This window comes from Molossus molossus, unplaced genomic scaffold, assembly GCF_014108415.1.
Source record: "Molossus molossus isolate mMolMol1 unplaced genomic scaffold, mMolMol1.p scaffold_m16_p_15, whole genome shotgun sequence".
Taxonomy (NCBI): domain Eukaryota; kingdom Metazoa; phylum Chordata; class Mammalia; order Chiroptera; family Molossidae; genus Molossus; species Molossus molossus.
The window spans coordinates 5,425,173-5,442,452 of record NW_023425350.1 but is presented as its reverse complement, the minus strand read 5'-3'; the positions used below and the strand labels follow the sequence as shown (position 1 = coordinate 5,442,452).

Sequence of the window (17,280 nt, the reverse complement as noted above, 5' to 3'; positions counted from 1 at the left end):
CAGAGATCAGAGGTAAACACAGGAACACCAGCAGCGGCAAACCCGTGTATGGCAACAAAAATGACTCTCAAAGCTAAGAGAATAATCTCATTCCACCCACAACTATTCATTGTCATTCAAAATTCTAACAGAGAATTGGAAGCCCACCCTCGGGCCCTGGGGCACAAGCGGTTATCAGTCTCTGAATGTGACTCCTGGTTCTCTCACTGAGAGCTGGGTGACCTCTAAGAACTGACCCTGCTAAGCCTCCAAGGCCCCACAGTGGAGAGTACGGCCTCCACACATGAATACAGGGTGCACACAAACATTCCGTCGATAGCAGTTACAATGTTGAAATTTAAGTGAGAAATAAAAAGAAAAGAGAAGTAGAGATGGAAAGTAGAGTCAAGAATGAGGCCCAGCCCTGGCCGGTTTGCTCAGCGGTTAGAGCACCAGCCCGAGGACCAGAGTCACGGGTTCAGTTCTGGTCAAGGGCATGTACCTCGGTTGCGGTTCATCCCTGGCATTGGTCAGGTCATGTGGGAGGCAACCAGTCGATGTGTCTCTCTCACATCAGTGTTTCTTTCTCTCCCCCTTTCTCTCCTTCTCTCCCCCTCTCTCCCCACTCTATCTGAACAAAAATGGAAAAATAACCTCGGGTAAAAATTTAAAAAAAAGAATGAGGCCCAGCACTGGCTGGGTAGCTCAGGTGGTTAGAGTGTCGTCCCAGGACAGCAAGGTTGCAGATTCAGTCCCCAGACAGGAACGTACAAGAATCAACCAATGAAGGCATAAAGAAGTGGAACAACAAATCGATGTCTCTCTCCTACCCCCTCTCTAAAAAAGAACGAGGCCCTGCAAACATGCATCTCATTGAGTCCTACTTGTTTGCAAGGAGTGGGACAGAAATGCGCTCTGGCCACAGTCCCTGAAGGGGGCCCTGAGTAACCGCACAGCCCACAGACTGACTGAGGCGACAGCCAGCCTGTGGTTCGGAAGACGCTCCCCTACTCCTGACATGGTTTTCCACCTCTGATCCCCGTTCAGGACCCGCAACATCTGCACAGCTCATTATTCTCTTACACAGTGATATCTCTTCCGAGACTTACATTAGCGCCCAAGGTAGCTTTGGATGGTTATCCTTTCTTTACAGATGAGAAGATTGAGCTTTTTGTTGTTGTTTGTTTGTGTTTAAGACGAGAAGATCGAGGCTTAGAACGAGTTCAGGGACACAGCTGACCCACAGCTCGGGGTGGCCAGGCCAGCACTATCTAACCACTCACCACCTCCCGGCTGGACACCTCCACTCGGATGGTCCGCGGGCACTTCAGCTGGAACCAGGCCACCAGCCCTGTCTAACCTGGGTCCCCCTGGGGTTCCCCAGAATAGTATGGAAATGGAAAGAGAATCTGTGGTCAGGAGAACTGGCTCTAAGCCCTGGTTATAATATTTAATGACGCTTAGTCCTGGGTGGCTCACTTCATGTCTTAGAAATTCCGTTTCTTCAATTACAAAATGGGGTTCCTCAAACCTCCTCCACCTCGCAGCTAGGGAGGCCAGGTGGAGGGCTGCCGCCTCCCCTCCCGACCCACCCGAGCTCACAGGCGACACCGGGCCACTGGATAATCCAGAATAATCTCCCCTAACTCTTTTTTTTTTTTTTTTTGCCAAGTAATTAACAAATTCCCAGGTTCCAAGGATTAGAACACGGACACCTTTGGGGGCCACTGTTCTGCCTGCTGCAGCCTCCCAATGGGTCACTCGCATCTCCTTTTGCCACGCCACGTCCATTCTCCACGCCACGTCCATTCTCCACGCCGCGTCCATTCTCCACGCCACGTCCATTCTCCACGCTGTGTCCATTCTCCACGCCGCAGCCAGGGTCCTCTTTTTGAAACACAATCTGGTCATGACACTCCCATGATGAAAACCATTCACGTAAATAGATAAAATGTATATGAGTTTTAAGGCCTCCTTACCTCCATGGACAAATTTCCCACCCACCTGTCCAGCCTCATCGCCCACTGTTCTCTGACCAAGTCACCTTGGCCTTCCACCCCGTCCTATTGAACTTACTCCACCCCGTCACAGGGCCTTTGCACGTGCCATTCCTCCGCCTGAGCCACATTTCAGCTGGTTTGCTGCTACACATGCCCAGACCACAGCAAGTGTCACCTCCTCAGAGAAGCTGTCCCTGGCCTCCACGACGTGATCACATCACACTTGCACCCTCTCATAGCACTTTGTCACTCCCTCACAGCACCTAGCACACTTTTGCAACGTGACATCTGTTTGTGTAATGGTCTGGCTAACCACAGCTTCCTCCATAAGGAAGTGCCTGTGGTCCTCACCACTGAATCCAGCGTCTGGCACGTGGTAGACAGTCCCTAGTCACTTGTTCAATGGAAGAGTGACAGTATAATTTTATCAATCTGCAGACGAGGTCACTGGCGCTCAGAAGGTCTAGGGACTTGTTCAAGGTCGCACCGCATGTGGGGGCGGGTGAGCTGGGGTTTCACTGAGGTTTGACTGAAGCTGAGACGTCACTCCATCCGCGTCAGGCTGCTGGTACGGGAGACGGGCGGCCGACAGCCTTATTTCTGCACTTTTCCGAAGGGGGAGGGGAAGGGGGTGTTGGTCCTGAGACACCTGAGATGTGAATCCCAGGACAGAATCCCTCCCCACAGAACAGCGACCCCTGGCGCAGGCTCTTCCTGAGCCTCCTATTTCTTGGCAGACGCTGGGAAGGCCCCCGTCCTGCTGGGCCCCTGCTCCGGGCCCAGACCACCGCCAGTGGTGTGCTGACGGGGAAGGTTCAAGCTTCATGTGGGCTCTCAGGCTGTGAGTGTGTGTGTGTGTGTGTGTGTGTGTGTGCGCGCGCGCATTAGATCACAGGGGACCTCAGACATTTTGTCAGGGAGAGCCCAGTGCCCTCCCTTTAAATCTGAGCGGGACAAGCGCTGTTCTCCATCTCCTGAGGCTGGGTTATAAGAAACCTTCCACCCCTCTTGCAGTGGTCGCTATGGGGTGCTAGCTGCGACGGAAGGGGTGGGACTACCCTGAGATCCACGTCCGTGCGTGTCTATGTGGGCACCCCGTCGACAGCCCCAGCTGAATGGCCTCCTGCCACCCCCGCGCCACCGGACACAGGAGGAAAGTCATCGCGGCCCTTCCAGCGCAGCCCAGCCTGGCTCCCCCGAGGAGCCGAGGAGCCGAGGAGCCGAGGAGCCGACAGACGAGCAGACGGCCTTCCTGTTATCACGGCAGAAGGGACACAAAATAACTAAGGAAGCTTTAGTGCGGCCCCAGCCCCAGCCAGCCAGACACCAACCGGCCAAAATGAATACCTCAGCCCTGGATACACCCATAAGTAAAACAAATACCTTCATCTGTAAAATGGGGATAAGAATATATTACTATTATTAGGATTAAATATGAATGAATGTAAAACACTAAGCACAGAGACCAGTACATGGTATGCATTCAATAAATGCTATATTTATTATTTTTTTAAATATGTTTTCATTGATTTTTTTTTAGAGAGAGAGGAGTGGGGAGGGAGATAGAAACATCGGTGTGAGAGAGAAACATGAATCGGCTGCTTCCTGCACGCTCCCTACTGGGGATCAAGTCAACAAGCTGGGCATGTGCCCTGACTAGGAATCCAATGTGACCTCTTGGTGCCTGGGATGATGCTCAATCCACTGAGCCACACTGGCCGGGCTCTTATTATTGTTACTACTGCTGCCACCATTACATATCACTAATGGCGCAATTACTCATTCTTATTTTGAGTCCTCAGAGTGTGCCACCTGGGCCAGGTGCTGGGGACAAACTTGAGCGCAATTCAGAGCGTAATTCAGAGAGACCCGTGAGCCCTGGGTTAGTCAAACTTGGTCATGCATTAAGCATCTACTATTTGTCATGCCCTGTGCTAAGTGCTCAGTCCATCACTGGGGCAGTTACAAAGATGACTAAGACACGATCACTTGAGTATTCAGAGTCTAGCAAGAAAAACAGGTGCCGAAATGAATCTCCATAATCCAACCCGCTGTGTGCTATCTGGAGGCATGAACGAAGCGCTGGGGGAGCCCAGTGGGAGGGAAATCTCCCGGGGAGGATGCGGGAGGGTCAGGGAAGACATTCCAGAAGAACTGGGCATTGATGATCAAGTAGGAGTTCACCAGCAACAAGAAAGGACCTGGCCAGCAGAAGACGAGCCACATGCTTCAAGGGGACACGGACAACCGTGGCACTGTTGTAAGCCTGTGAGGAGGGAAGGGTACAGACTGAGTGGGACGCAGAGCTAAGAGGGAGAACTCTGCCAGCCAGGAAGACGAGCTGAAGACTGAGATGGAGAGAACCAGGTGCCACCGAGCTTTCTGTCCAGGGGAGCGGCAATGGCGCCATGGCGACAGAGGGGCGCCTGGAAGCCCAGGTGCGTGCAGTGGCTCTGGGAGGGCAGTCTGAGCTGCCCTCGAGTGGGTTCCAGCCACGTGCGGTTCCGGTCATTTACATATGTGTCGCTGGTAGCCTCACCACCTCCCCATGAGTTACTTACATCAGTGTCAACTTAGAAAGGAAGAAACTGAGGCTCGAAGCAGCTTTACACGACCTGCCCAAGGTCACGTGCTGTGGAAGTGGCCACGCTGAGACCTGACCCAGGTCTGTCCAACCCCAGGTCTCTGATTTGCCAGGGAGGAGGTGCTGGCGTTGCTGCAACAGCCCACGAGGAGAGCAGAAGGAGTGGCAGTGAGCCAGGACAGAGAGACACACAGTGGGACAGAGGTCAGGATGCCAGAGGCCGTGACGGCCACATGAGCTAGGATGCTAGGCAGCCTCGATACTCAGCCCACCCACAGTGTCCCGGGCACCGTGCACCTGACCGAGGCTGGCTAATCTCGGGAGGCAGGGCATTGCTTCTGCACTTGGCAGGCCCTCAGGGCTACCCTTGGGCAGACTGAATCCCTGACCGCAGGTGCCACTGAACTGCGGACACCATGTGCCCAGCCCCCTACTCCACCTCACATGTGATGACCATTAGAAGCTGCCCTAAGAGGGATTTCAACCTGTGGACCAAGGCAGACCGATGGCCCTGCGAGCGCCTTCCGCAGGGTGGAAATAACGTGCACACTTACTATGTGCCGGGGACAGAGGCGATTCCTGTCATCCTTCTCTAAGCATTGTGGGTATGACCACACCTGCTTTACTGGAGAAGCTGAATTTCAGAAAGCCTGAGTCACTTGCCTAAGGCCACACAGCTGCCCTGCTCTCTCCACTCTGAACGGCGCTGGCTGCCCGGTCTCCAGCTGGCCAGCTCCTCCCCACCTCTGACGACGCTCCCACCGCTGCCCCGTCTCCAGCTGGCCAGCTCCTCCCCACCTCTGACGACGCTCCCACGTTTGCAGAAACAGCGTCGGGCAATTTAAACGCCCAGCTTTTAAAAATCAGGCTCTTATCCGTGAACTCCAAAGCAGATGTGTTTCACCAACCCAGGGCATGGAGAAACTGCTGCCTCTGGGGACATTCCACCCACATGACATTGTTCTTGTGTTTCTCAGAAGGGGCGGGTGGCGCGGGAGCCAGTCACAGCAGCCCTGATTCCAGGAGGACTTTTAAATAAAGAACTCAGAGAAAGCCCTTTGACCTTGGGTACATCCAGTCCCTTCTACGAAAGCTGTCCCCTGAGAGAGCTGCCAGGAGCTGGGCCCTGGCCGGGCTGCAGAGCCAGCAGCAGGCAAGGGTGGGGTGGCTGAGGAGGCGGGACACTTCAGGACACCGTGTTCCCCACTCCTCCGGGCTCCCTCCAGTGCCAGCAGAGACAACAGACCTCACTCTCCTGGGGACCGAGACCTGCAGGGAGGGGCACTGGAGGGAAAGGTTGCCCCTCGCTTGAGAGAAAATGACAATGCAGTCAGCATTGAACGCGGTGACACTGTCTGGCTACTACTGGCCTGTGCCCAGCCCCAGCCAGGAGCGTAAACAAAGCTGGAATCCGGGCTGGGAAATCTGCCAAAGCTGACTGAAGGCATGACGAGTCGGCCTGCCCTCCCCTTCCCCCTGAGATCACCGCAGGGACCTGGGGGTGGGGCAGGAGTGGGTGGCAGATGGGGAGGGACACGGGACTTGATGCCCAGGCTCTGCTGGTGCCCACCGCCAGGAAGGCTGCCTGCTTAGGTGTGAGTCGAGTGTTCAGCCACAAAGGCAGCCAAGCAACTCTCCTCTGCTCCCCTCCATGAATGGCGGCCTTCCCTGTCTCAGCCAGGCCGAGTCACTACCAAGAGCAGGACAGGAAGGAGCCAGCAGGCCAACCAAGTTCAGCCAACACCGAGCATCCTTGTGCTGGCCGAACCCCTGAGTCGTGATACAGGGACCCGCAGGCTTCGGGCATTCAGGCTAAAGCAGGGAGAAGCCCAGTGTGGCCAGAGGGGCTCCTTCTTGTCCCCCTGCATCGGGGCCCAGGCCACCAGGAGTGCAGCTCCAGCCTGGAAGGCAGGTAGACCTCAGGGTCGCTGCAAATTCATGAGCTGGGCTAGCCTTCTGGAATGTGCAGTTGTCTCTAGAAACAGCTGGGTGGCTGGCCCTGGGGAGCACCCAGGGCTGTGTCAGCCAGGGGCTCTGGTTACGAATGCAGGTCTGGGGTGGGGCCTGAGCATTTCTGATTAGCTCCCAGGTGGTGCTGATGTTGCTGCTGGTCTGAGGACCACACTTTGAACAGCACAGGGCTCTAGACTCAGACCAGCCCAGGCTGCGCAGCAGGTCCTTCAGCGGAGTGCCTGGACCACATTTAGATTGTTCTAGAATCTCTGGAGCAGTGTGTCCCAAAGCCGGCTGCACATCGGAGCTACGTTGACAACCTGTGAAACGCACTCAACCTCAGCGCCGGGAATGCGATTCCACAGGGACGGGGTCTGGGGCTCCATAGTGTTGAGGTACAGTTGTTAGGGGTGTGGGCACAGAGCCCTTTGCAAAGACCACTGCCCCCGCCCTGACCTTCCTGAGATCCCAGCACAAGCTGGAGCTGTCTGCCTTTTCTCTTTCTCACTGTCTCAGCTCCGCCTACCGTGTTTATCTGTCAATCACAACGACCTCAGGGCGACCTTCCTTTCACAACTGGACAGAAGTGCTGAGAACGCCTCTGGAGTGTGACCTGAAGGGCAGGGGGAAGGGTGGCCCCTGACCCAAAGTAAGATGGCCCTCCCCCTTAGCTGCTCTCCCCCTTTAGGGGCCCTCCGCTTCCAGGCTGCAGAGTAACCCCGAGGTCTCAGGGCAGGGCCAGAACCCATTGCTCTCTAGCATGGGGCTTGCCAAAGGGACGAGGGCGTTAGCCTCCGTAACACTGAAGGTAAAGTGTAAGTGAAAACCTCGGGCTAAGCATTGCCCCTTCCTTTACTTTTGTCAACGGAAAGCTTCCCGAGAGGAGCGACATCATTGAGCTGCATCCCCTGTGGTTTCTCCTCTTGGACACACCTGAGCCCGAGGGGAGCACCGTGCACCTCGGAGAGGAGGAGGGATGGAAATGTGGGAGCAGGGAAGCGAGGAGGGGCCCACAGAGGACTCGCTGGCCTTCGAGCGCTACTAGCTAAGCACTTCGCGGACATTACTGCTCAGGATCCAAGCCCGCTCGCGTCTCAGCATCGACGGAGGACTGGCTAACAGTGTACATCCTCAGGCCCCACTCAACCTGCTGAGCCAAGGGTCTCGAGCAGCAGCACCCAGCAACTTCCCACACGCCCGGTGACTCTGGTGTGGGGATGCCCTGTGCTGCCTGGTTGAACCCTCACGGCAGCCCATTTTACAGATGGGGTCACTCACGTGAACTCACAGGGCCAGAGCCAAAGCAAGGAGGAGAAAATAGGACTGAACTTTCTACTGGCATTTTCACTGGAAGTAAAAATAGTCAGTGTTCTGGGGGAAGTAATGACCTTTTGCTTTGAATCTGCCAGCATCTCCTGAGGATACTAAGGTAAGGTTCCATGTAGGGCCCAGTCACTGTGTGAACTTGACCCGGCAAGCCCCCAAGTGAGTTGTTCTTAGTGTTGGGAAGCCAGGAACAGTGACAACCTGTAAGAAAGGGGCAGGGACCAGAATTTAGAAGGAACCATTCTGGCAAAGTTATCCCATTCATTTTTCGTAGAATACTTAGGTTCTCAGAGCAGAGAACTATCAGACACACCTACACACACAGGCATGGGTACGTAAAGGTCTCAACAGAGCATTTGATAACGTCTTCCATGATGCCCTGAAGGATTGGTTGATAACTTGAGTTGGATAATATTGTAATAAGTACAGCTATGTAAACTGACATTTCTGAAGAATATGGAAATCAGCTTGGATGGATGATTTCATGCCACTGGCTCTATTCTAGGTCTTTCCTTCTTAAACACTGGGTCAGTGTTGGGTTGAAATAATAAGCATGTTTGTGGCGCATGGTCAATATAGTGTACTGACCCCATGTTCATAGCAGCACTATTTACAATAGCTAAGATCTGGAAACAGCACAAGTGTCCGTCGGTAGACGAATACATAAAAAAGCTGTGGTACATATACACAATGGAGTACTATGCAGCTGTAAGAAAGAAAGATCTCTTACCCTTTGAGACGACATGGAGCGACCTGGAAAGTATTATCCTAAGCGAAACAAGCCAAGCAGAAAAAGACAAATACCACATGATCTCACGTATTTGTGGAATATAATGATCATAACAATCTGAGGAACAGGGTAGACCCAGAGACGTGGAAGTGGGGTACAGACTGACAACGCTCAGAAGCGGGGGTGATTGGGGGAGGGAGAGATAAATCACAGAACTTATATGCATGTACGCGCAACCAATGGACATTGACAACAAACCCGGGGACGGGGCGGGGGGGATGGGGAGGAGGGTGTCAATGGGGTAAAAAAGGAGAAACATCTGTAACAAAAATAAAATAAAATAAATAAATATTTAAAAAATAAATAAATTTTTTAAAAAGATGGTGTACTGAATTTGTACTTGGTTCACCCTCTGTGATCCAAACCATAGGGCAGAAAAGGATGAAATAAAACGGCACGGTGAGGCTAGTGAACCAGGTAAGCTCTGTCACGAACCAAAGACAGATTAGCAATGTAAAGCCACTGGTCTACCAGGCTCCGGTCCCCAAGCAGGGAGTGTGGCCGACGCCCGTGGAGGGAGCCCGGAGCCTGGGCCCAGGAACCGGCTGCACAGTGAGGCCCGCCTGGGCAAGTGGTCCCTGCTGCTGGCAAAAGGGACCTGAAGTGTCTGCAGCCCCCCTGTCTCGGGCTCAGGCTGCAGAGGAGGTTGGGAAACAACGACACAGCCCTTCGAACAGAAATCAAACTGAGTGGCTGCCCTGCTCAGAGTCTGTGTGTCAGATTTCCCGATATCCCTACGGGTAAGGGGGTCTGCCGTGCTGTTGCCAGGCCTGGCTCTGGACTGCACCCCTGGGGCCCGCGAAGCAACGAGGCTGACCACCCAGCATCAGCCCACCCAGCCTAATGCTGGAGAACCAAGTCCTGGGGCAGGGGGGAAATAGTTATGAGAGGAAGGAACTAACAACAACAAATAAAAAATATTCATTCCAAATGAGCCTGAGAACAAAACTTCTTACACTTATGAAGAAAGGTAATGCTAAGAAATATAGCAAAAATAAACAAACACACACACATTTGGGATATGGAGTCACACCAAAGCCATTTCATTGAACAGCCTGACAATGACTCTAAACAAGGATAATTAGGATGCTTAAAGATACAGATTAAGGAACAACTTCCACTGAAGAGAGAAACCATGTAACAGAAAGAAATGAAAATTAAACACTGCCTAGTAGCTGGGGAAAAGAACCGATTGTCTTTGAAATGAAAACTATAGTCATTTAAATTTAAAAATATATATGTCAATATAGTGAAACATATCTAACAAGAAGCCGTAAAAGAGAGAATTCATAAAGTGAAATATAGTGAGGAAGAACTCAATTAGCACAGCAAGTCAAAGAGATGAAGAGATCATTTGAGTCTGGTCAGCGATCCGGAAAAGAGCATTAAGGCTATCACAGAGGAGAAGCTCTTGAAAAGATGTCTGAAAATCTTCTAAAATGGGGACAAGACATGACAGGTGAGTGGAAGTGGGCTCTGAGCACTGAAAAAGAATCTGCATATACTGTAGTCACATGACAGAACACACAAGGCAAAGGGTAAAGTTTCAAAGTCTCACAGAAGACGAACGTTGTTGAAACACTGAGGGGGAACCACTGTCAACCTAGAGTGAGCTAAGGTCCAGATGATGGTTGGCAGGAGTATAAAAATAATAAATAATTTAAAACTAAATTAGACATTAAGTGGATATGTTTAAAAATTAAGGAGAGGCACCAAAAGAGGGGGGATTCAATCTATAGTCATACGATCTGCTGAAGAAAAATGGGAAGTGGGATGGAGCGATATATTTTTTCAGTTGTCAGTTCAATAGAAGTCAGGAATGGAAAGCAAATAGTCAGATTTTCAGATGTAACAAAACCAATTCGTTGGATAATGAAATTACAGGATCAGAGAGGGCTTGGACAGGTCTAAATCCAGGGGAATGACATTTAAGACAGATATACTAAGACTCAAAAGGTGAATTATATAACTCCTAGTAGGGTCACGAATGCTGTCTGCATATCTTACATTATTCGGAAATTCTGTAAGTGACTCTGATGTTCAGGGCTGGGAGCGACTATTAGGACTCCCACAGGGCCCGGCTTTGAGTGCAAGTCCCAGTTAGGTGACCAGCCCCCAGGCCCCTTCCAGTCCAGCATCAAGGACCCCAATAGCATCAATTCTTCTTTCACTCAGAAAGTTTGCAAGCGCGGGACCCATGGAGAACACTCTCTCCTGTTCCTCCTCACCCCACCCCACCGGCACCCTAAGAAGAGGCGCTGAGTACTGGGGCTGGTTGGAAATGACCATCGCCCCAGTGAGATGTTTCCGGCATCGGGGCTAAGCAGACACACACGGCTGGGAGAGGGGCGCTCAGGAAGGTGGAGTCCGTTCCTACAAATGCTCTGCAGACGGAAGCAGAAGGGCAGCATTTCAGTGGCGGGAGCATGGTCTTTCGAAGCAGCACCGCACTGGAATTATGGTTTCACTGCTAGTCTTGAGACCTGCGGCCAGCGCAGTAGCCTCTCTAAGCTCCTCTGTGAGTAACTGAGGCAACTAATCCACTCACGTGGTTCTTATGAGGACTGGTAAAAAGGGGAAATGCCTCCTAGAGCACCAGGCATATAGAAATCACTCAGTAAACAACAAAAATAATAAACCCGGAGATTTCCCATTTTAAAAAGTGCTTTAAATCGTCTATAAAATGGGAATAACTCCTATGTTCGCACAACCCCGTTAGACAAGACAGCTGCTCAATGCTCCATGTGTGACACTGGTAACTTCTCACCCACTGGGCATTTCTAACTGGACGAAACCCAGAAACCTAATCCCATCTTTCTTCACCATTAACTACAAAGTGCCTGTCCGATGGCTATTAATAAACTCAGTTTCTGCCTAGGTCAAATCAGGGAAGACACCCACTAGCCAAGTCCCCTTTTTCTTTACTTTGAACAACCTCGGAGTTTAAATCACCTTGTCCTTAGAATAAGAGGATTCACGCAGGAATGTCAACGCCTCTCCCTGACTGCAGTTGCAATGTCGTACGTATTAATTCACTTTGTGTTTGTCCTTCCCTTGCACGGAGCAGGGGGGCATGATCCCTGGCCTAGGTGCCTTGTCCCGGGTCTCAGTGGGACAGCACCCTCTAGGGGGTATTTCTGCACCAGGCCACTGGGGCCCAATGACAGTAGTGAAAGGCTCACTGCCTTTGCTGGGGGAAAGAGGGAACAGGCGGGCCTGCGGGACGTGCAGGGTATGGACACAGGGTCCTCCCAGCCGTGGCCAAGCAGAAACCCTCAGGCCACCAGTGGAGGCCGGGAGACTGTCGCTCCACGTTGCTCCAAAAAGAATTGCAGGTTGTGATTTCAGAGCCGAAAGACCCAGCAGGTTCTCTCCTCCGAGAGGTTTCCAGCTCTGCTGCCGGGGGCCCTGGGTGGCCGTGGACAGCGAAGGCGGGGGGAGCGACAAAGAGGCGGTCGATGGGGGAAAGGAGAGGACGCTTGAGAAGGGAGGGCACCAGGCTCACCCTCTTGGCATCTTCACAAGTTGCCCCATTTCTATTGCATCTGCAGGGAGGGGTCTGGACATTTTTATTGGTAGCAGGGGTTCTGTGCTGGGAAGGGCAGGTGCCGAGTGAAAATCAGGGTCGCGCCCTGGCCAGTTTGGCTCAGCGGTTAGAGCGTCGGCCTGCGGTACAGAGAGACCCGGGTTCGGTTCTCGCTAAGGGCACGTACTTCGGTTGCAGTTTGTCCCCGGCCCTGGTTGGTCGTGCGGGTGGCAGCCACTCAACGTGTCCCTTCACGTCGATGTTTCTCTCTCTCTCTCCCTTCCTCTCTCTCCCTCCCGCTCTGTCTGTACAAAAATAAAAAAATAAAAAATAAAATAAATAAAAAAAAAAAAGAAAATCAGGGTCGGGCCATGTCCCTGGCCCAGCTGGCGCGCAGGGCCCCTTGGAGCACCGGGAACAGGAAGTGGCCTCTGGACGAACAGATTTCAGAAAGGTGCCCTCCTCTGGCTGCCCCAGCAGGCCTCAGTCCAGAGCCCAGCTGGCAGGGTGAGCTGAGGCAGGCTGGACTTCAGCCCCCAGGTGGCCCTGAGCCGGCGCCGCGTACTGACCACTCACCACAGAACCCTGCCCGCAGCCCCGCTCACCTCCTTCCACCAAACCCCTGGCCGGGCTCTCCCCAGCGCCACCGCCCCCAGGAATACCGGGGAGCTCAGCTCCCTTCCAGTGGCACCGCCTGCGGACAGCCCCATGGAGGTGACAGTGCTCCGAGTTACAGCAGGCCTGCTCAGGGCCACCCTGTGGGCCTAGGACGAGACCTCCTGATGATTCAAGCTCCCCATGTCCCTCTACAGAATCTGAGTCTCCTCTTGAGAGAGTCCCATCCTCTTCACTAGCCACAGTGAAGTCTTGGGAAGTTCGGCGGCAAGCCCCTCCGGTCCCCGCCTCGCTGGCCTGCGGTGGCAGCTGTCACTCTGAGCCCCAGCCACAGACTGACTGACCAAGAATGTCGGCAGTCACGTTCCTGCGATGTCTGCTGATACCCAGCTGCCTTCTCAACGCGCATGTGCATGTCCGTGGCAGCCTGTCCACACCGGGCCCTGCCCCACACGCCCTCCGCCACCACTGCGTGCTCCGTCCCTCGGGGCTCACTGCCAGGGGCGGCCCTCGCGCTCCCCTCCCCCTCCTCACATCCGGCTGTAACCGCCCCCGTCACCTCTACATGGACCGTCTCCGGGGACTTCTCATGCCCTCCGCTGCCCCTGCCTCCGCCTCCCACTGGGACTATTGCAGATAGGGCTCCGACTGGCCCTGTCAGCCCAGGGCCCAGGAGCCTGGTCCCCAAAAGGCACACCCTCCAAGGCCGTGCCTGCCCCAAATGCCCCAAGGCTTCCTGCCTCTCAGAGCGAAGGCCAACGCCCCGGGGTGCCGGCCAGCCCAGCCCTCCCGCCCTTGCTCTCTGACATGGTCTATTCGCCCTCCTGTTCCCTCAGCTCCAGCCACACTGGCTCAAAATTCGGCATTTTGAACTATGAGAACGCACCTGCCCAGTGTGGCTCAGTGGTGGAGCGTCGACCCTGCACCAAGAGGTCGCCGCTTCGATTCCCGGTCAGGGCACATGCCCAGGTTGTGGACCCGATCCCCAGTGGGGGGCATGCAGGAGGCGGCCAATCGATGCTCTCTCTCATCGATGTCTCTCTCTCTCTCTCTCCCTCTCCCTTCCTCTCTCTCTAAAATCCATAAAGAAAATAAATAAATAAATAAATAAATAAATAAATAAAGTGTGAGAACACAACATCCGGATGATGCGTGTGTTCCATGACGGACATGAGTCTGCGTAGTTCTTAGCTCACTGGCTGGCACTGATGCCAGGCCCCGCAGGTCAGGGCAGACACGCGAGGCACACTGCATCCGTGGGGAGCCCCGAGGTTTGCAAAGTGCTTTGACACACGCAACTCACTCGAGCCTCACGGTACCAGGCGGGGAAACAGTCTCTCAGAGTGGTGACCTTGTCCAAGTCACATAACTAGTCATTTGGCATGTGGGGCCTGTAACCCTGGTTTCTAGACCCTGAGGGTTGGGCTCCTCAGCATAGTGCTTCTCAATACCATGTATACATGTACCAAAAAATTAATTTCTTGTTGGCAAAGAGTGAGTCCTCACTGTCGACGGAATTTCAGTGTAAATACATCCAGTTATTTATACTCCTGGCTGGTTTGGCTCAGTGGTTAGAGCGTCGGTCTACAGACCAGAGAGTGCCGGGTTTGGTTCCCGCTAGGGGCATGTACCTTGGTTGCAATTTGTCCCCAGCCCTGGTTGGGTCGTGCGGGAGGCAGCCACTCAATGTGTCCCTTTCACGTCGATGTCTCTCTTTCTCTCTCTCTCTCTCTCTCTCTCTCTCTCTCTCTCTCTCTCCCCCTCCCACTCTATCTGAACAAAAAATGAAAAAAATGTCCTTGGGTGACGATAAAAAAATAAAATAATAATAATGCAACCAGGCATGGCAACTGCTCTGGCTGTTTTCACCCCAGAGTCGTTCCCAGAGGCACCTTGGGGAGGAAGATGGGGTCCGCTGTTTCCCTGGCCTTACGGGGTGTGCTCAGTAGGGTGACCATCCCAGCCCAGAGCACAAGGGGGCTCTATGAAGAATTACATCAGGGCCCAGATGGAGTGGTTCCGTGGACTGAGCATCGTCCCACAGACTGAGAGGTCGCGGTTAGATTCCTGGTCAGGGCACATGCCCGGGTTGCGGCTCGATCCCCAGCAGGAGGCAGCTGATCGATGTTTCTCTCTCACATCAATGTTTCTAGCTCTCCCTTCCTCTCTCTCTAAAAAAATCAATAAAAACATATTTTTTTAAAAAGAGAGAAGAATTACATCAGGATTGTCAGTGTAAATGACTGACCCTGGCAAACACAGCTGTGTGCCAGGCGCTGTGGGGACGCCAAGGTGGACGCCAAGGTGGAGGCCCGGGCCTCGAGGGATGAGCAGGACCACTTGGGACAGGAATTGGACATGCTCGGTTTCTCTCTCTGCCCCGCTCCCCACCCCCTTCCCAGGACCAAGGGGCTCCTGCTTTCAGGCCAGCCCCGGGCAGTAGCCTCTAAAGAGACCTCCCGGGACCAGGTGGGCCACAGGTGTTTCAAGTCAGCTGACACTCAGGGGAGAGGTGGACCTTTTCCTGAGTCTGTCTGTCTATGCCCCCACCTCAGACAGGGGTGTGGGCCCCAGAGGTCCCTGAAGAAAGGGGCCTGGCAGGGTGTTGCCCAGCCTCTGTCCAGGCATCTGGTCAGTGTGGCCAGAGGGCGAACACATGCTCTAGGCAGTCTGGGACAGAGTCACCTACAGAGACCGGAAGTGGCAGGAAGCACCTGTGGTCCTGAAGGTCACCTCCCTAGAGGCCCAGCTGACCGACGGGCCCAGAGCCCCTGAGGGAAGGCCGTGGTGGGAGAGAACAGCCGTGGGGAGGACGGTGAGGCCCGCTCTGGAGAGGCCTTGACTGCCAAGCTAAAATGTCCCCAGGAAGACTATGCTCAGAATTCTGCTTGGTCAGGAGACGGAGGGTCTGGAAATGATCTGATTTCTCTTCCCCGTTATATTTACAGACCCACCTGTCCCAACAGGCTGCCTTTTTCAGGCTTAGTGCTATTATTAGTATTAACTACCACGTACCGAGTACCTGCGAGTATATTGTTAGGTAACGAGAGCCCCATTTTACAGATTAGAAAGCTAAGTCTCCAGGAAATCGAAGCTTGTAAGTGGCAAAGCTGGGGCTTGAGCCCAGGCCCAAAGCTTCTGTCCCCTCCCCCCCCCACCCCCCTTCACTCTGGGCCTCACGGATTTGACCCAACATGTTTGCTTTCCATCACAGGCTGGCGGCCTGACCAAGACGAACGTCACCATGCACGTCCTGGCTCAGGGGAGACAAAATCCCAAATGGCCAGGGAACAAAACTGCAGACTTAGCTCGCGGGGAACAGCCTGTCCCTCAAAGCCACTCTGCTCAGGCTGCGCCCTCAGCCTAGGAGACTCCAGGCCCAGGGGCTCTGCTGAAACCCTACCCTTCTTCAAGGCCGGGCTCCAGGGGCAGCTCCTCAGAACGTCTTCCCTGGCCGGCCCGTGACTGGGCCGCTGGCCGGGTGCAGGTCCACCCACTCACACTCTGCCTTGACCTCCCCCAGGTGGGACGCAGGTCTCCCCTCTCTCGCAGCCCCGGGGCTCTGCCCACCTCAGGGCCGGAGGTGAAGCCACAGGCTTCTGGAATGGCTGTGCCGATGTCACAAGTGGAGGGTGCCAACGTGACAGGTGCCTCCGAGGGTGCACAGTGCTACCAGCTGCCCTTCCCCGCCCCGGGATGCAAGCACCCCACAATGACCGAGCCCCTCTCCTCTTCCCAGAAGCAGCCAGCCCGCCCGGCTCCTGGCCACGGCAGCTGCAGCCCCCGCTCAGCTCCCCCGCATACAGTGTCCATCTGGGCATCTGCCTCAACTTCCTGTTTCGTGTTCCTGTTCTGCTTTGCTGAAGAGCCCTCTGGGCCAGGCCCCCTCTGTCCTCAAGGGCTAGTCCGGGGGCCAACTCGGCTCCCACTCTCCCCACTGTGCAGCCTTCAGCGCCACTGGTCAGATTCTTCCAGACATGGGCACAGCCTGAGCCAAGCCCAAGTTCCGGGCCCTGCAGACCCTGAACGCGGGGCGCACACGCTGCCTCCCCAGCACCCTCCCTGCCCTGGAGGCCTGCCTCCCCAGGGAAGAAAGTCCGTGTCACACAGCGGGACAGCACAAGGGCCACTGAAGGTTTTAACCTGGGACTTCAGATCAAGCAGTGTGCGGTTGGAAGACACAGAACAAAGGGGGCGAGAGGTGGACCTGAAACCCTTCTGTGCTCAGTTATAAGGAGCCCTCAGGGAGATGAAGCAGACCTCTGTCTGCAAAGCTCCCAGGCTCCACGAGCCACGGGATGGCTGCAGTTTTACTATCATGTTTATACTCTGCTGTATATTCTAGATCTTCTGTAAAATAGAAATAGAAAAATAAGTAATAATCAAACATACGAGCAAAGACAGAGATTGCCAGAGCTTCCTCGGATCACAGCATCTGGAGGGTGACTGTCCCCGGGCTAGGCTAGCTCCAGGAGACCCCCTTCTAGTCTCCACCTTCCACCCACCC

At 54.1% G+C, this 17,280-nt stretch overlaps 1 protein-coding gene across 1 annotated transcript in view; it reads right to left on the bottom strand.

Moving 5' to 3' along the window:
* Positions 1 to 17,280, bottom strand: part of LPIN1 (lipin 1) — a 110,127-nt gene that overhangs the window by 90,776 nt on the left and 2,071 nt on the right. The window lies entirely within an intron of this gene.